Source organism: Apteryx mantelli, chromosome 16, assembly GCF_036417845.1.
Source record: "Apteryx mantelli isolate bAptMan1 chromosome 16, bAptMan1.hap1, whole genome shotgun sequence".
Classification (NCBI taxonomy): domain Eukaryota; kingdom Metazoa; phylum Chordata; class Aves; order Apterygiformes; family Apterygidae; genus Apteryx; species Apteryx mantelli.
In genome coordinates this window covers 7,646,375-7,666,614 of record NC_089993.1, presented here as the reverse complement: position 1 = coordinate 7,666,614, position 20,240 = coordinate 7,646,375, and the positions used below count along the sequence as shown (strand labels likewise).

The window sequence follows — 20,240 nt, the reverse complement described above, 5'->3', positions numbered from 1 at the left end:
AATGAGAAAGAAATGGACAGGCTGGAAAGTGATTTGATGAACTAGTAGGAAGTGTCCAAGTGATTTCCTTCTAGAAATATAGTTTAATTCAAACAATGTATCTGAGAATTTCTGAGTTTCTCATTGAACAATTTCTTCTGGGAAAATATGATTGGTGGAAGGAGAATAAGTTTAGAAAATTCTCTGATCAGATCATCCTTGTCTTGACCTTTTCCTTGTTAGCTGCCATGATGTTGCCATGAAAAAAATGCAATATTCCCAAAGGAAACACCAAAAATATGACACTTCTGAACTGAACTACAGTTTCCAACTCCCTCAAATTCATCGTCAGCTGAAACCACAACCATTTTAAGCTGCCATCTCTATGAAAAGATCTTTCTTACCCTCCCATTCTTGTTCTTTCCTAACCATAAAGTGTTTAGTGCATTACTGTGATACAAACACAAAATCATTCTATCCTTACATTTATCATACAAATGGGAATTACTCTAAATTTTTTTATGTTGCACTAATGCCTCCATATTTTCTAAAAACAACAGGAAACTCATTGCTAGACAGTATGAAATTCATTTTTTTTTTAAATACAGAGCCAGAGGTTAACCTGTTTCAAATAACTAATGGAATCGGACAGCTAGAATTGTCAGATTAAAGAGTAAAATAAATACTGTGATGCCTACTCCATGCACACCCAGTTCCCATTGTCAAAGGATTTCAGACTCACTACAGAGTACTTATGAAACATTTCTCTGTGCTATGAAAAATAGCCCTTAGGAAAAGGAGAAAAGAAACTAACTAAAAGAAACAGATGTTGTGAACACTCTTTTTTAAATGCTTTTTTAATCCTCCTTTTGCTCCTGCCCTTTCCCACACCATGGGTTTAGGAGGAGGGAGAAGCCAGGACAGAGATACTGAAGACTCAAACTGCCTTCAGCAGGTAGGAAAGCTGAACTCTTAAAGGAGCACTTTTCTCAAACAGTTCACTGCCCAAAATAGACGTACACAGGAAGGAGTGAAATGGATGGAAGCAAAGTAGCTGAGTATTTCCTGTTTGCTTTATCTGTTTGAAACAAAAGGTTTGGAAAGTATTTCCTCCTGTTGAAGATGATATCAGCCATTGTTGGGAAATGTTGCATGTTCAACATTATCACAAGGGCCTTTCTGGCTAATCAGAACTGTGACCTAGAGAATAACTGTAACTAGTCCCACTCTGCTGCAAAATGCTCTGTAATAGCTCAGCTGTGCTATAATAGCTTCTGCAGAAACAAGGTCATACTAACTCACTGAAAATTAGGAAGTATTGACCCTAGTAGGTACCAAATCAAGTAATCGATTCTTTTTCTGGAAGAACTAAGCACCCTCACAATTGTTTTACCTCCTTTCTGTTCTAGATCCTTCCCCCCAGTAATGACTACGGGGCAGTCTCAATCCATATTCATGTAATGGAGGTGGCACTGGCTGAAAACTTTACATCTCATTTGATTGTTTATTTATACAAAATGAATGCCTTTCTCCTTCAGATTCCCACAGGAGATTTTGACTTTTTTTGAACCCTCCCTCCAAATCTTTCTGAGCACAGTTTTCAATATTTGATCTTCTGATTAAAAAAAAAATCAAAATTAGATGAAAGCTTTTTATTCAGTTTTGTTAATTGTCAAGTTCTTTTTCAGAGTTGAGAGCAGAAAGTACATTGAATTCTTTGCATCTTTGACTGCATACATATTCCTATACCTTATGTGAATGTTTCTGCTGATATAAAGTACAGAAAGTGAGCAGATCTGTACCCACACAGTGCGGTATCTGAGCAGTACTCTGCTCTGATACATTCAGCTAAATTTTGACATGCATGCTTAGCTGGTTTGTTGTATAGGGACCCTTCCTTCTACAATGGTTTGAAGTTTTCCTCCCAGGTGAATGCAGCACCGTTTTAAATAAAGAAGTATGCAGTTATGCAAAAGTAGGACTGCTAACATCCCCATATATTTCCCACCCTGATAAAGCTACACCTACTTTCTTATCAGGCATCTGATTCATAAAAACAATATCTGAGGACTGCAGAATCATATTTAAGCATGTTCACTTTTATCATCTCATCCTATTCATCTCCTTGAGAGAAGACAGATCTCACATCAGTTGTCACTACCCTGGACTTCACCCAAAGGACTGTACAATAATCTTTGTTGTACAGCATTTTGAAATAAAGCACAGCTATATTTTTTCAGAATCTCTGTTCTGCTGTTAAGTTGAGAAATATGAAGTGCCATGCAAAACAACCCATGAACATTATGGGGAGTATAAACAAGCTTCTTGCATCAGGACAAGCTATAGTTAAAAAAAACAACAACACTGTTTATTGTGTGGGTATAATAAGGCAGATCAATCTTGTTGCTCTATAAGGAGAGTTTTTCATCCTTGTATAGGTCATTCCCCTATTTGTGCAAATCAGAATTCTCACTGCCTGTCTTTCAAATGAATTTTTCATGTCCTTTCTTGAGTCATCACATCATAAATCCCTTCTATTGTTTAGACATGAGTATTTACATCATGATCTAACAGTGTCAAATGTAGAGTATAAAACTCTGGGCCCAAAGGAAAGCTATGCTAATGAACTATCACAGTGAAAGTTATATCCATGGGGCCTGTAAGAGAAATGCATGGGTAGAGAGCACTGTTATCTATTGTTATCCTGATAAATTGTTTCTCTAGCTGTTGAATGCAGTTTGAGCCTCACTAGGATCCCAGTGATCCTAGTGTCTCCCAGGGAGACAAGGGAAATTTTGCTATTGGCTTCAGTGAGAGCAAAATAATTTCCTGAGAACTATTTTCTGCAGTAAAAGATGTCATAAAACTTGACATTTCACCAAGGATGTGGAAGACCTGGGGTTTGGTCCCTTTCTGTCTGAATGGATTTGAGCCTGCATCTTGCATGTGCATCTGTGGATCTATATGGTCTTCAGTTCTGGACCTCTTTGTTGATGCCATTCTATTTGCAAAGGACAATCCAGCTTTTCCTAAACCATTGTGAATGAATTACCATATAGTTTGTTGATGAGGGGAATCTTCTGGATGAGAGGAATCCACTATTCAAGACCCTGTTCAGAGGACTTGTACAGTCTGCTTGGGCCAGCTGAGACCAGCTGAGAGACAAACACTGAAGAACCCTGGGAGTCCCCTCAGTTGGACACATTCAGCGTCACTGTCTGCCCCTCCAGCTACTCAATAAGGAGGAAAGCACCAACCCTCCTCTGGCTATTGTTTTGCCAGAAAGAATGGGATAGACATTTGGCTCTTGGAGGGAGGGGAGTTTAGGAATCCCAGTCAGATAGGGAGGGGCGTTGGGCTGAAAGTGCCCAAGTTCTTTTCGGAAGGGGACTTCAGACACACTTTTCTGCAGTATTCCTTATGTTTCTTATATTGCAACAGCCTATGCATACCCTGTGTGGTTCTAAAAACAGTGGTGTAACTTATTCTCTGGCCAGGTCCCCTGATTCACTGCCTACTTTTGCATGCATCCACCGTACAGTTCACATGTGGCAGGTCTGTAAGCAGACATCTCTTGGATGCTCTTAAGCATATGTGGATCTTATACCTGTCCACTGCCCTCCAAGAAAGAGTTTTGCATATTTAAACTCTGCAAAAGTTTCCATTTCATTTAATTTTAAGTAACAAATGCCACCAACATGAACAATCTAAAGAAAAGGCTTTATAAAGGCCAATTTATTTCAAGGCAAACTACCCCTTTTATCTCTTCAATATACCTCTAATGGAATAGGTCAGAGAGTTCTGCCTCTCCTATTCATTTCCCATGAAGTGTAGCTAATTACTGTTTGGTGTGAGAAGCCTCTGCAGGTCTCCAGCACTGCCTGATTGCACTTTCCAAGGCTCTTCAGACTTGTATCTAAAAAAAGAATTGATTAGGAGGATGAATGCCATGTCTGATCATCAAATATTTAAACCTGGCAGGCTTTCAAGAATAGCAGGCTTGCTAGCCTGTGGAAACACCCTTGTTTCGCTAGGTATGACTTGGCATTGTTAGTTTTCAGAAGACTTGAGGTCATCGGTACGAGAGATTTTATATTCGGTGTTCTTTAAAGAGGGAATGGGGACAGAGATGCAAACAAGGAGTGTGTCTTTACTTGATTCTTGTAGATTGGAACAAGTAACCATCCATAAAGAAATGTAGCTGGGAGAATGCGTTCGTGTCTCCATGGTGTGAAAGTGGAAATGCTAATGTCATCAGTGCCCCAAATAAAACAAATACAAATATTCCAAGCCATGTATCACATTGATCACAAGTCAAGGAATTAGCATCTTATTACATGGACTGTAAATGCAGCTTCTGCTACAGACTCGTAGACACAGGAGTACAGAGAAGTTTTCAAATGCTGTGATATTAGAGACTTGTGCTGATCTCTCTTCAACATATTCTCTTCCATCTTTGTTTTCTTTTGCTTAATAGTTCTAGCGCTATGGGATTTTTTAGCTAATGCTGTTTTCAAGAAAAAAACTTCCAGTTGTTGACAGTTTTTTTCTTGCTGTGCAGGATGTTACATTTGAAATACAGTGTTTTGGAAGATGCTAGCTGCCCGGTTGGGTCATACTACATGCTGAGAATAGTAAGAGCTACTCTTTTTCCAAAAAGAAATTGTAATCTAAGCCCTAGAGATGTAAAGACATTTACCCCAGCTTACTCTTAGCTGTTACAAGGGATCCATTGATAGTGAACAGAGCTATTTGCAGGATGTAAAGTTTAAACGCACACAAACTCTGTGTAGGGTTTGGGATCTAAATAGAGTAGACAAGCTGGGAAAAAGGGAAGAACTGTGTATATTCTGCAGATGGCACTCTGCGATTAGTGAGAAAATCTTGAAGTGTTTTTTTCAGAATGAGTTTCAAAGGTCACCTTACTGAGATAGTCTTTTTTTAAATAGTGATCAAATAGTTCATTTGTTCATATAGAAATGGATGCTGAACTCAGAAAAATCTCCCTCTCCATGCCTAGGAGAGCATTATTGTAGGCCACACGCGGCAGATAATAGAACTGAGAATTAAAGACAAATCTTCTGAGAGGCCATTGCCTGGACTAGCATTACTTACTCTCCTTCCCTATTTTTAATTTATATTATTTTGTAATACCACATTTTAATAAATGATATTACAGTTCACCAACCTGACAAGATAGACAAAGCAAGCTGTATTTACATCAGCAGCAAATCTCTCTTCATCTCACAGTAACAGCCAAATGACTTCTTTTACCCTTCACTTAAAACACAAAGACAAAAATTCCTCTGGAGTTTGATGATGCAAAGATCAAGGCATTTCATCTACAAGATGCCATTTGAAGTAATTATTGCCTCTCAGTAATAACAGAATATTTCTTTTAGCATATTTAACATTTTTTGTGTAATCACTTTTCTGTAAAAATGTTAATTGTCACATTTCTCTAATATTTCCCCTATTGTGATTTTGTGGTATAAATCTAAAACACCTGCAAGTTGCTGCAGGGTTCTTTTTTTTTTTCTGTGCCTGGTTGTTTGATTTCAACATTTAGCCATTTAGTTTGTAGGCTACACAACTGTCATATGAAGTGATCTATCTGTAACATATTTTGTGATCTTCTGATGGAAAGCTTTATGCCTAGATATGTAACAATTCTCTTTTAAGCCATAAAATTAAAGAGGCATTAACCAGGGATCTGACAAGTGTCAAAAATCATTGAAGTTCAACAAAATGAAAGATGGCAGTGTTTTGTAACACTCTCAACTTTTTCCAATTGTGTTAGCCTCCATTTTCATTGCAGGATGTGCAATTTGCAGAAACTGAAACCGAGATCAATCCTTGGTGTAAAAAATAACCTTACCCACAGTATCAAAGGCATAAGGAAGTGGATTGAGTTAGCCTTCCATAAAGAGAGGAAGGGATGGGCTGAAACTGGAAAAAAAATCTCAGGTATCTTTTGGAGTTCTTCGATCTTTTTGTGAAAGCTCCTGTCATTGTAAATGTCTTTCTTGAATGGACAGATAGGGAATAAGAAACATCTTACCATAAGCTGTCAGTGAAAAACACTAACCTTTGTATTTCAGCTATCAACAGCTGCAGCTGTGATATATTCAAGTGATGCTGTTGTCTACATACTCACTCAGAGTTTGTGGTTTTCCTCCAGGCAGTCACCACCTATCAAGGCAGGTCATAAAAACAACCCAGCCCACTGACATGTGATAGTATTGTTTTGTAGGCTTTTTTCAAGATAAAGATTGTGCTATGTGTTAATTTGAACAGAGCACAGCTCCCCTTTTGTTTTTGCCATAATTAACTGTCAATAAGCCATTGTTATGAATTATGTAATCATTATTCAGCATGATCAATTATTAATATTATCATCAAATGTGTGGTAAAACAAATTATTTAAATAACTGGAGATAGGACAATGTGATAAATATGCTACATTTTTCAAAGAGTGGCTTAGTAGTCTGACTGGTTAACTAACTGGCAGTCATCTTTTGAGCAGGACATCTGTCAGCACTAGTAAAATATGAGTCAGTTTGACTCCTGTTCCAAATCTAGAATGGAAAACCAGTCTAAAGGGCATAGTAGTATGTTTCCTGAACAGCTACTTTTTTATTCTGTAGTCCAAAAATGCATTTTTCTCATTTAATGTCATGTACTGGTGAGACATAGTATATTACTGTCTCTAGTGACACACTATAGTTTGTATACTCAAAAGGATAACCAGTGTTTGGTGTTTAATGATTGCTTCGTGCCTTGCATAAATCTCGTAGATTAAGCATTTCTCCTTAATACACAGTACCTCAGAAAGGAAACTTAAGCTGGGATGCTGCATCTTGTCTTCAAATGTTAATGATCTTAACTTATCAGTTCCTGGCCTGACACTCTAGCATGCATAATGCAAAACTTGGTATAAGCTCATTTGTGGGTCCCTATAAAGAATGGAAATCAAGCTGGCTTCTTATGGCAAGTTCAGAGCAAACAGGCCTGCAACTGAATGCGATGCTGAGTCTGCAGGGGCGTCTGCTAAAACAGTAGGAGAAGATTTCAGGAAAGGCAGAGGCTGGGGCAGCTTAATGACACGAGTCTCCAGGGGGTGGCTAGGGGGGCAACTTGTGATACAGCCGCTGATAATGATTGCGAGTAAATATAAACATGATGATAAGGGGGAGAAAATGCTGACTGAAGAGGGAGCAGGGAGAGCATTTTATTTCTGGTGTGCAGTTGGTACTTATAAAATAAAAAGCAAATGGCCGACTAAACACTTCCTTAAGGCCTAGTTTCACTACTACAATGGGGTGTAGGTTATTTTAAGGCTGCCTAATGCACATGATGTAAAAATACAGAGAAGGCAAGACATTGGTTTTAAATCAAGGCATATTCCCTGGGGCTAACCTCATTTAAAAGCTCATCTTTACTGTGTTTCTACTTCAGTGCAGTTCATGCACATTATTTTTCCTGAAGGGAAAACCTGTATCCTCTTGGCTGTGAAGAAAAGCAATCTGAAAGAACTGGTTTGAGAGCTGAATATTAGGTGGTTGTATCAGGAACAACTGACAGACAACTTGACTGACCCTAAACTATTTGGCAGCTGAGTAGCTTCTGTGTGATTTCATGCATTAAAAGATTCCTCTGCTCATGACAAACATCATCTTTCTTTAGAATGAGCAGAACCTGAAGACATGCTAGGCAAGAGAAAAATGATTCATATGCAGAGATTAGGTGGATGTTGCCTCCTACCGAACTGTTCACCTCTCACAAAATGACTTCTGCATTGGTATGTAACCCCTTTCTTCCTGATAAAGACAACTGAACTTTGCCTACACACAAATCATGGGAAGAGGAGCATGGAGCAGTTTTAGCATGAGAAAAGGAAGAATAAGTGTAAGAAGATAAGCTTGGTAAAGGTCAGCTCATGTCGGCTCTCACTTTCACATAGAAACTGGCCAAATTAAGAGTTACATGAAACCTGTTTGGTAGGGTTTTGGTACCTTCCAAGAGTATAAATGGGAGCTGGTTACATCCTGGAGCTAACTTACTTGAAAGCTCACTTAGTCTTTGTCTGTAAAATGGTGCCCCAAGTTTGGCTGGCATTACATTGGCTGTGGGAGTCTGGGACTTGTTTCTCACCCTGCTATTAGAAACATCCCAGATTTGATAACTGAATTTGGAGACTAGATCCTCCCCATGAGGGAAAGGTGAAATGGTGTTTGACTGAATTCTTGTTGAGAAGGTTATGTTAGTGATATTTTACTGCACTGTGTTATTAATGATAGTATGGCAATTAGAGTCTTTGTTTTTTGTTATTTCAAATCTATGTAAAGTATTTGCAAGGTTATTTGTACCTGTAATTAGCATTTCCTGAATTCTGAGTCCTAACTGCAGAGGGACATTTATGTTTCTTTAAGAACATTTTGTTTCCCTGGTCTTGCTGCTATGATTTATCTGAGAATAGCAGAGATGCCCTCAATTCCCACACTTGGTAAACTGAATAGAATTCATCTAAAGTATGATTCAAAATTACAGATGATTAAGATAGCAGGAGTATACAATGACTTTTCAGATACCTGGTATGAAAAAACTGATCTTATAAAATAGAGTGACTCTATCTATCCCATTATATAGTAAACAGCTTTAAAGTGAAAGGTGGAACATACGCTTTAAGTTTTGCATATTGATTTTGTATTCTGTGTTTCCAGTTTGCAGTGTGACTGCACATAGGAATATAAAGTACAAGGAAACACTCTGGACTGCAGTTACATGCTTAGTATGCTACATCTTAAAGAAGTTAAGGGTATTTTTCCTCTTATTATTCTCTTCTACAATGTGATTGCTCTAATCATCAGGAGCCTGCTTCTAATTTCCAGGCACAGTTTATTCATGTCTAGCTTACACCCTTTGTGCTTGTGCCAACCATATCTTTTAGATTAAATAGTTTCAAAACTCAGTGCACAAGCAGGAATTAGAAATGAGGCTTGCATTTCCTGTATGTGAGTGGTCCTAGACGAAGTCATGCCTTTTTAATAGTGGTGGACAGTATTCACCTTGTGTTGAGTACCCGCCAGCTCTAGTCTCATCTTTTAAGACCTGTTCAAGTCACCTCATCCTAGCTGTTGCGCAGGGACATATTTCACCCACCTTTACTAATGAATCACATTAGCCGATACATTTCCCCCCTACACACTCATTTCTTCAACTCAAATTGTGTAAGTAATTGCGCTTTGAATACTTTAAATGAATGAAAAGTGGTATAATGATGCTGTGCTCTCAAGAAATCCTCCTGTTTTCTCCCTATCAGGACTGCAGAGGGGAGTTTTTGGTCCCTGCAACAGCATAGAGCCATTTCGGATAAGCAGGGGATCAGCCAGTGCCATCCCCAGGACAGGAGAGAGGCAGGGGAACCCAGCAGCTCCAGGCAAACCCATGTCCTCCTCCTTCTGACTGCCAGTCCGCGCCTTGCCATCCTATCCCCAAAACTGTCATCTTGGGAGCCTTCCTAGGCCTGTCTGTATCCTGGGAAAGGAGCAAACGCTTCCCTGCTGCGGCCGCCTCAAGCTTGAGACGGAGAGAGAGAGCAAGGTATGAACATGTGCTGAAGATGATTAACTGGTTATTAATCATTCTGTGAGGGAAAGGGAAGGGGAGGGAAATATCGAATCTGTTAAAAGCTTGGAGTTCAGGGGAAGCTGAAAGCTCTCTTGTTTCCAGCAGCTGGTGAAAACAACTGCAGCCAAAATCTCATTTCCTAGCTGTGACAGCTGGGACGCACAACACACATGCATGCACACACAGAGCGAGGGTCCCTAAAATCCATGATCTAATCTTGAAAACAAATCTTATGACTGTGGACCAGTCCCATATGTTGTGCGTATATGTTTGGGGGAGAGGAAGGAGAGAGGGGAAAAGAGAGATGACCTCACGAGTGCTGAACTTTTGAGGAAGGCACAGCTATAATGCAAGACCATATGACTGAGGGAATTTTTCTAAACATCACTTATTTACGTATTGCTTCCCCTCTATCTTCCTCTTCCTATAAAAAATCAGTCTGGCCACATGAAACAAAACACAAAAATTCCAGGAATAAAGTTCATATTCTGAGGAGAAGTCATTAGTCTCATTATTATATATGCTATGAAGAGGTAAGGTCTTGTGTGGAACGGAAGTGGACAGAGAGATAAGGTATTTCGGAGGAAAACCATATGGTTGGCATAGAAAGCTGATTTACCTCATGTTGCACTGCCTCTTTTATATCCTGTATCTTAGATCTTAGCGCATAATTTGCACATTACTCATTTTTATGCGGTTAAGGTTGGCTAAAAGAACATATACTTTTATCTCCTATAAATAATGTTGCCTCTGTAATGATGCTAGGACCTGCTTTGTTTGTCACCTATAAACAGGAAAGAACCAGAAAGAATACAGTGCCTAAGCCACGTTTTTAAAACCATGCTTTAAAATAGTGTGTTATCATCCTCTAGGAAAATTGTGCGTAAATGAAAGCACCGATAACACTAGTTCCAGGAGTCTATCTCTTAGGATGGCCAGCCAAGAAAATAGGTTGGATGGTGCTTTTGGCTGGATTCAGAGGGTGAGGTGATTGGGGAGCAATCATGGAGACCATAGGTACTGGCAGATCCCACAAGAATCAAAGTTGATCTTTGGCATAAGTAGATGCACCTCCTTTGGTTTTAAATCCTATTCTGAAGGCCAAGAGAATTACCCTTCCTCTGAAGCTGAGGATGACACTGGTCTCTGGTGACCAGATACTGGATGAACACAGCTATGACTCTGATCTAGCATCAGCCAATGATCCTTGTGTTCCTAGCAAAGCCCATGGCACTGGCAATCTGGCCTCATCACTGCACTTTACTTTCTCATCATTTGTCTTGCTGCAGCTTCCACTTCAGGCCCTGCTGTGGCAGAACTGCACAGCGCCGGTTCACACCGGAGATGCCAAATAGGGGCAAGTGATGTTACTAGAGAGCACAGGCCCCGCGCTTTCTCATCAGCTTGCGCCACAGCTAGCTTCCTCATCCCTTCTCGGTGGAAAAACCAGGAAGATCTACTAGGATTGCTCCTGGGTACCTTCAGAGGTTTAACCAGCTCCTCTGACCGTATAATCCTTCCTAACCCCATTTTTCTCCCCTAAAGCTCCAGTTCAATATTGTCACTTCATTGGCAGCAGGGCTGAGGTGGGCCCCCGGCCCGCAGCAGCTCGTGTCCGTGCTCCGGGGGGCGCCGCGCCGCGCTCGCTCCGCAGTTAGCGAGGAGCGCGCAGCCACGTGCGGTTTTGCTTCGCGAGCCCCGACCTCCCCGGAGCGCCCGGGGCGGAGCGGAGCGGCGCGGCGCGGCCCACCCGCCTTATAGCGCGGCCGCCCGCCCGCCCGCCAGCGCCGCCCCGCACCCGGCCCGCAGCGGCCGCGCCGAGCGGAGCGGAGCGGAGCCGAGCGGAGCGAGCCCGAGGTGAGCGGCGGCCGGGGAGCGCGGCGCAGCGGGGCACAGCGGAGCGCGGCGGAGCGCGGCGGGGCTCGGCGGGGAGCAGGGGGCGGCCGGGGCGGCTGCCGAGCGCCGCCGGACGTGCCGCGCCTGGAGGGCTCGCGGCGGCGTCTTTTCTTCTACTTCTTTTTTCCTTCTTCTTTTTTCCTTCTTCTTTTTCTTCCTCTTTTTTCTTGTTTTTCCTTCTTTTTTTTCTTCTTTTCTTTTTCTTCTTTTTTTCCCCCTCTTTTTTCCCCTCCCTCCCCCCCCCCCCCCCCCGAATACACAGCAGCGGACCCGGGGTGTAGCGCAGTGAAAGGACCCTTTCACTTCCCCCTGTGCGAGCGCATTGTGGGCAGCATGAGCAGCCGCCTCGGCTGGGGCAGAAGGACTTGAAGTAACTCGCTGGGGGAGGGGGCGGGGACAAAACACTCAGGTTGATGTGCCTGCTGCAGGGTGAATCGTGCTTAGATCTTCTCTCATTTCAGTGGATCTGTTTAACTTAAGCTACTAAGCCTAGTGTTTCTCATGAGTGCTGTTTTGCACTTGTGACCTGGGGATGTGTCGTCGTTACACTCAACATTGTTTTCTCAAGCGCAAGCAAAGGCAAAGCATGCTGAATAACAGCCTCCTTCCACCAGGAAGCAGCAGCTTCTAACTGTGTTGGTTGCTTAGATGCGTGCTGCAAAACTTTTTACCAGGTCTTGATGGAGGGTCTTTTGCTGTTAGATGAACAGTTAGCTGTTACAGTTAGCACCTCTAGTCACTAAATCTGAAAAAAATCCTATTTCTTCTACTGTTTTTTTGTGCAGTACATCTGTACATCACATTTCTCACTTTGGTGGAGAAGTCACCAAGTTTAATTTTTGGATTTGTGCCTTCAAATTTGGATTGCAAGTAATTTAGGGAGGGAATTTCATGTTCTTTTCTGATGTTGTTTTTACTGGAACTACAGAGCTACTGCTGAGAAATGTTGTTTGCAAAACCTCTAGTGCCAGCTGTGATTTCTTTAAGACAATCTGAGGGATTGTAAAGGCTGCTTTGACATGATGCTTCTGATTATTATTTTTCATGAGGCTTAGTGGGTTTTTGCGACTATTATTCTTAAGTTTCACCTTCTGATTTTTATACCGTTCTGTTTGGCAAACATATTTCTTTTCCTTTTATTGATTATCAGTAATGTAAGATGGCTAGTATTGTGTATCAGTTTAAGTGCAAGTCCTCTACAACTGCATTTGTGGAAATATCTCTTAACATATTGTTAATTCTAAAGCAGTTTTACTAACATGTAGCAAGGATTAAAACCAATTTTTTAATGTATGCATAGATGAAGATTTTTTGTGTTTATAAACAAGTTGATCAGCGCACCAAAGAACTCAGGAAGGGGTTCCTGTTCCCTGGTGGTGAATGCATGTTCACTTGCCGTGTGCGATGTGCAAAAGGAAACAAAACCACGGCTTCAGTGAGTGGCCCTTTGGGGGAGAGTGCTCATCCAGCTGCCCCTGGTAGCACATCGGGTGCCCGCATGTGGCACGAATGGTCGCGCCGTGGCACGGCTTCTCTCTCCTCCCAGAGGTGCTGCTCCCAGTCCTGCCACGAGGACCCTTTCCAGCCCCCTGAGGTTCTGCATCACTGCGGTTTGCTCATGGTGGATGTGTCTTGATCAGCACCTTATTTACTTGCATGCATGTATACACAGAAATCCTTAGGTTGGGTACAAATAATTTGAAAGTGGCCAAAAAAAAAGCTATGTAATGCTGACTTCTTTCTTCCTCCTTATATGACACCTTGGTGTTCAGCTAGTGTTGTACTTTTGGTAAAGCAAATCTTTATACATACTTGAAGAGTTAAATGCATCATACATATGAACGTATTGAATACTAGTAAATCCCTCCTTTTTTGATACAAGTTTGCTAACTGCCCCTCCTTCCTTCTTCCTTCCTGCTCTGCTTGTCTTTTAACACCAAGACCATGTTGGTATTACACCACATGAAATGCGGTTCCTTGAATGACGTTTGGTGTGAGGGATTTGTTTATAGGTGATAGCACAAACAGGCAACAGCCAAGATTGCTCTCCTTTTTTTTGTGCTTAAATAGAGTAATGGTAGAAGTAAAGAAAGCCTTCTTTCCCCCAACTCTGTTTCATGGTAGATGGGCTGTGCGGTTGAGAAGTACTCAAGGCCTTCACTGTCTTGTGAAAAGGAAGGGATGTCCTTAGGTTTGGACCTGACTGCTGCCCCGGCTGTTAGCAGTAAGCAAGCGGAGGGTGAGAGGGGACTGCGCCTGCTGCCGACTACTGAACTCTCCCTGACATATTGCATTGATTTATGAGCGTGGCTGCAAGGGAAGTGTAGATAGGCTGGAGGGAAGAGGAAGCACACGTACATTAGCACTGGAAGGGCATAAGTTCTAAGGGGGGATTGAAAGGACTAAACTAGGGTGGTCAAGTTACCATTAAAGCATGATTATGCATGTGCGTGAAAGTGAGGGTACAGCAGTATATGTGTTTGGGAATAAAAGCAAGATCAAGAAAGGAGAAACTAGTCAATGGCCTAGTCATGGCTGGGATAGCTTCAGGATGAAAATTGTTATTGATTTCTTTCACCTTTTCTTCTATGTTTAAGTCTTAATTTATCAGGAACCATTTCTGCATCAATGCCTATGGAATAGACTCAGCAGGGAAGTGATAGAAACTGGTCAAAACATGAAGGAATATTATTGAGGATCATCACTGGCAAAATTTAATGACATTGTAACCTTTCAAAGCTACATTGATAAATATTCTGAATATTAGCGGCAAGAGTTGATGATTAATCTGCCACTCGTCTGGAAGATTCCTGCCAGAGAGTAAGGAGAGAAATTGAATTTGAATCAACTTCCTCTGCAACCCAGGGGCAGGGGAGCCGGTTAGTACGAATGCTGATTACTTCCCTTTTTCGGTGTTAGAAGCAGCCTTCTTAATCAGCACATGGTTGTTGGGCAGCAGAGCTGATAACGGAGAGGTTAGCTGGACAGCAGAAAGTTGACCATCTTTCAGTACGAAAAAAGGAATGAAATGCCATGTATTTTTTGCGCCACAGTTTTGAAAAACAAAACTCAAATATCCTGCTTGTCTCAACAGGTTGTTGCAGAGAACAAAACAAAGTGAAACAGATGAAACACTATGCAGAGAAAGTAAAGGCGGAGAGTGGTGACTTGAGTTTGCATGGTTGGTACCCCCCAGCACAGTACAGATAAAATGAAAAACAGAAAGCATTCATCTGACTAACTGCTTTTTCTGCTCTTCCAGAGCAGGGTAGAAACAGTTGTTTTGCTTCTTTATATCTCAGTCTAATATTGTCTTTTCAGCACGTCTAAGGCAGCCCTCTGGACAGATCAGTAATCTTAATTTCCTCTTCCTCCTGAACTGTTCTTTGTTCATTTCTGTTTATTACTGTCTGTCGGGGCTGTCTCTTGAGGGTTGTAGTGGATAATTCAGAGCCTGGGTGAAGCAGTAGTAGGCATGGACTGCTTTCTTCTCTGTCAGAGCTGTAATTTTGTTCCTCTAAGCCAGCCTCTGTTAGCTAGGCAGTGGAATTGGAATTTTTCTCTTGGTGCCTGTTTTCATTTTTCATAACATGCATGTGGATATATCTTGTTTGATAGAACCCCTGCCATCAGGAATAGCACTAAATGAGTCAATAAACAGTCTGCCTGTTTTGCCCAGGCTCTTTAGCTCAGATGCAGCTAAAAAGATGGTGCTCCATAAAACTGTGTTGAGCTCTCTCTGTTGTAATATTGCTTCTCCTCGTACTGTCTCCCGTCTGAGAACAAACAGCTGCCTTTTACTGCAGAGCAAGAGTTTTCTAAACAAGCACAAGCCAGATCACTTTAGAGGAAAACTTTGCTTTTTTTTTTTCCTCAACTGACTGAAAAAAGACATTAAGGAACAGAAGAGGGTATAGAGATGGGGAATCCATTCGATCACAGGGGCGGCTTCTCAGACCACCATCTCCGCTTTAATGTCAGCTGTAAGGTATATTGGGGAGAGAATATGAACTGAACTGATGCTTTCTTTGTCTCTTCACAGTGTAGAAAGACACTTACTTTGCTTTCATTTTTGCCATTTGTGGGACATGTGGAATGCATTAAAATTATGCTTCTGTTGTTTGCTCTTCCTTCTCTCCCCTCAAGAAGCCATAAAATACCATGCAAGTTGAGTTGCATCTTCTCTGATTTGGCTGCAGGGCTTACTGGTAAATGAGGTGTGGATTCGGCTCTTAGAAGCTGACCTCACCCTAATGGACAGGGATCAAACAGCCTAGAAAATCCCATCCCATTTCAGCTGAATGGTTCCTCTGATGCAACAGTCTTTTTCTCTGATTGCAGAGTTTTGCTAGTTCTTTATTTGCCTTTTATTTGTGGCTGTTCTACAGCTTCTTTTTCCATTGGGATGATTTAAAATACAGATAAATAATGACATAACTGAAGAAATCCATTTTAAATAATGATTGAGTATCTTGGGGATAATGACACTAGCATAAGGAGATTGCTTCATTATTAATGCAATTTGGAAACTAAATAGTAGTCAAAGGGAAATTACATTAAATTTTTGACATACTGTCCATTGTGTGAATGTTGAAATTCTTAGGCTAATCTAACTTTTGCCCCGAATTCTGCATTTCTGTGGGGAGAACTTTGTGATATAGTGAAGGTCTCAAAGGATGTTTAAATACTAGGGTATTTCAAGGATAGTAAATGTGAATTTGGCCTTTGGGTTCGTCTCAGGCGGTTTGGGTGATAATTCTGTTCAGTGCCCTCTCTCTGAATGCACATTTCACCTAGCAACTGCTCTGGGAAGATGCGCTTGGGTGTTGAGCTGCAGCGTCACTTTGAAAGGTGATCAAATAGTGGAGGGATACAAGCCACGAGAAAACAAAATAACCCTACAGTTAAATCCCTGGGTGGCTTTCCACGGAGAACAGTGCTGCCTGGGAGGGCTCTGTTTACAGTCTTCTGGAAAAGCACGGAGGCCTCCACGTGCTGTGTTACACGACCCTGGTCTTTACCCTGATGGCTCTGTGCCTATCTGATTACAGAGTGCCTTGTGCTGGACGAAGGAAAACAGAGAGCCTTGACCAAATATTTTCTCTGAATATTAAACCATCGCTGTGCCTCATGGGCAGCTTATGGCCTCTGGCGTTGTCTGAAGTGACAGGGAGTTAAGGCTGATCCCAGGAAGGAAAAAAAGTACGTGTGGGGGCTATTTAGAATTGGAGCTCATGGGCTGATAAAACCTGGGCACTGCTGGGTTAACTGCAGTGGGAAGCAGAATTGGGTTGGAGCGCTGGTGTTGCGCTTTTCATGAAATGCTGGTGCAACATGGGCAGCATGATGACGAGTGCTCCCATGCCGTGCTGCGGAGTGGGGCCGCGGCGGTGGGTCACTATCTAGCTGAGCTGCGTGCGGTCCCGCGTGCCACGTCGGAGCTGGTGAATGCTTCCTGTGGTGGAGAACAGGCTGCCAGGCACTGCGGGGACACAGCTGCCTGTTATATCTGGAGCTTTTTGATGACTAAAAGTAAAAAATTAAAAATGATTTAGAGGATCCGAGTGTGAACCTTTGCTCTCAAAAGGCAGCAGCTGTTTGCCCAGATACTGCAGTGGCAAAGGGACTGTTGGGATAAGGACCCACAGCTGGCATAGGGAGGTTTATAACCAGCCTAGTGTCTCTGGTGCTCACCTTGCCTTCTGGCTGCTTGTTTTGGGCAGAGCAGGTGGGAGGCATGTATTACTTAGCGGAAGCTCTGTGTCTTTGGAAGTCACACTGCCTTCCTAAAGCCCAACTCCTTGTCTTAAAACCTTTCCAGGAGTGTTGCTTTTTCCAAGCTTGCAAATTCGTGGCCATTTGCTATATCAAAGGCTGTCCAGACAAACAGTAGTCTGTGTCCAGGAAACAAACATGAATTCTTGACTTTCCAGTTGGGGAGGAATTTTTTTTTAATGTTAGTATTTGTTTAATGTTTAGTTTCTTTACACCTCACAGCCAGTCAAGTTGGCCAGGGCACTCTAGCAATAGGGACTATATTGTTTTATGGGCTCCTGCCTTCTTAGTGGTTATTGTTTGGTGACTTGCTTTTGGTGATGCGATTTCGAGAGGCTGGTAAAAGGGGGTTGCATGTTTTCAGTTACATCAGTTACTTGATAAAAGTAAACCACAAGGTTTATTACAACCTTTTTTCACCAAGCCCAGCCTGGCAGTGCCTGTCTGTACAGTGCAACAACATATCCAGCCCAAAAGCCCTGCTGTGATAGCAGCCAGGAAGGGTAAAATTTGTTCTGCTTCGTAGGCTGTGTCTTTGTTTTCTCTGATATTTGGAGCAAATCTAACAACAGGGATTATGAAATATGTTGATAGTCTTTCCATAAGACCTCTTCATGATGGAGAGTGGTACAAAGATGACTTAAAAAGAAAAAAGCATAAAATACTTTTTACAGTAGGGGATAGAATGATATCTGAATGAGCTTTTTGTTATACAGCATTAGGGAAAGTGTGTCTGAAAAGTGATCCTTATGGAGGTTTCAGTTTCTGAAGGAACATGCACTTTGTTTCCATGCAGAGTGGCCTCTTTCCCTTATCCCAAGAACTCTGGCGGGGTTCTGAAAATTACCCTCATAGATACTTAAAATTTACCCTCTAGAACGTTTGTTTAATCTTCTTTTATGTGCGTTCTTTTGTTTGTTTGTTGTTTTTTCCTAGTGCTAGAATTCAGCAAGAAGCCCCTCTGAGACATAAGATGTGGTGCAGTGACTCTTACCCAGAGTTGCAGAGACTTTGGGAAGGAAACGTCATGCTGGTCTCAGCCAGGGGCTGAGTCGGGTGCAGCAGTTGCACAGGCAGTTCCAGCAGAGGTCCAGGGTCACTGGTGTCGTAATACCATCGTCTGCTGCTTCGCAGTTTTTCACACACTGACCTTTCCCACCCTTCCATCCCTCTGGCTTTCAGTGTCACCATAACTCTCCTGAAAATCCTCTCAAAGAAGTAAAACAAGAAGCAAAGGTAGTACAGAGCTATCATAGCATTTATTACAGCCTGGTGGAGAGAAATGTTTTTGCTGGACACTCCCTTTAATTGGGTCTCAGGATCGTAGCCAAATTTGTTCTTAAAATTGTTGTGTGGGTGGGCTGCAGAAGTGCCTCTTCCCTTGGCCTCCTTGGCACCCAGCCTGAGGATGAACTCTCTCCGTCATCCCACAGGCGGGGAGCTGTGCAGCCAAGGATCTCTTGGCCACCAAGACTGGGGTAACCCACCAGACTTGCACACACCCGATTTCCCAGTGCTGTGACATGGCTTGTTCTGGATCTACAGTTTGCTCTTGAGGCGAGCAGACATGCAATCTTACCTAAGGTTTCTTAGACACAAGTTGCAGTAGGTTCCATGCAAAACGTTGGTCTAGCCAACAATAGCAAAGGCACTGTTACAATTTCTCTGACTGATCTTGAACATCTTTTGGATGCTGTTCTGTTCTGGGTTCATATCCCTTCCGTACAGGTTCTTTATGCATTTTCCATTTACCGCTCAGAGAAGGAACGAGCTGTGCACCAGTACTTGGTTAGCGAGGCTACTGTAGAAAAGGGCGCCCTGCAACCCCCCCCCCCCCCCGGGTGCAAGGTAGAAGTGTCACTCCAGTCTGCTTTCTGAAGGAAAGGCTGTCCGTTCCTGCTCACAGGATCGCATGTTGGACTGCGGGTCTTGGATGTATGCAGACGTCTCCCTGGAGTCCCATCTGAGAGAATATTCAAGACACCTCCGTCGTCAGCATTTCCTGTGGGTGAGCTGCGGGCAGCACCCTGCTGAGCCTGCTGAGCTGTCTCGCCCTCACTGTCTGGCTTTACTTGGCAGACAAGGAGTTCAGCTCTTTTTTGGATTGCAGCCCTCTGTGTCAAGGCTGCCAGCCTGCTGCCAGCGCCTCTCTGCTTGCTGGCCAATCTGCCCGTGGTTCCAGCAGGCACAGGGGTGGGGGGGGACCCTTCTTCTGTAACCTGTTAGGCCTGTTGTCAGGTGACCCTAAACGGCCTCATCGGGTAGTCAGAGCCTCGCCCCCGGTGCTCTGCGGGCTGTTCACAAGCCTACCTGGCACATGCAGTTTTCCTAGTTTGGCCGTTTTCTTGGCTCCTTCTGTCGGATTGGGCATAGCAGCCATGTGGGCTAGTTAGTGGGTGTCGTTACTCAATGTGTGTTGCTGGTGTGTGGCTACATGCACTTGGGAGACTCCTAATCTATGCCCAGTGAATGAATCTGGAAAAAAGTGAACCTCCTGAGTGCTGGCACAGGGTGAAACAGGTAAATTGGATCAAAGGTATTCTTTCAGAAAGGCATCCCCACCACTGCCACATGCACTGCTCACTCCGCTTGTGTGCCTTCTCCCATTCCCGCTGTGTTTGTAATCGAAGCAGATACAACTCTTTGGAACAGTGATTGTTGTAATACAGTGCCTAGTACAATATTTTATTAAATGTATATGTTTGTTCACATTATTAGCTTCATACCTGAAGGACTTACATACTTAAAGACTCACCTGCTTTCTTCAACTACATCAATTGATTTTACCCTCTCTAAAAACCTTATGTTGCCTATTCTCTTGCTTTGGTGTATGTTGGCTTTTGGGCATTAACACAATAGCCATAAGTAGTAGTATCTGTGATTCTAGACAGGTCCTTTCTTTTCCATACATTTCCAGCACATGATTGGAACCATCGGTCTCAAAATCAGAACTTAGTAAA

General features: G+C 42.6%; 1 protein-coding gene across 3 annotated transcripts in view; it reads left to right on the top strand.

Moving 5' to 3' along the window:
• The first annotated feature begins 9,491 nt into the window (after window positions 1–9,491).
• Window positions 9,492–20,240, top strand: part of CARHSP1 (calcium regulated heat stable protein 1) — a 40,862-nt gene continuing 30,113 nt past the window's right edge. Inside the window, exon 1 of one of the 3 annotated variants that reach the window (XM_013940220.2) lies at window positions 9,492–9,582. The gene's annotated coding sequence lies outside the window, so the exon portion shown is untranslated. Of the gene's footprint in view, window positions 9,583–11,386; window positions 11,467–14,263; window positions 14,385–20,240 lie in introns of those variants that run through there. The other 2 variants (XM_067306110.1, XM_013940219.2) reach the window with 2 other exon arrangements.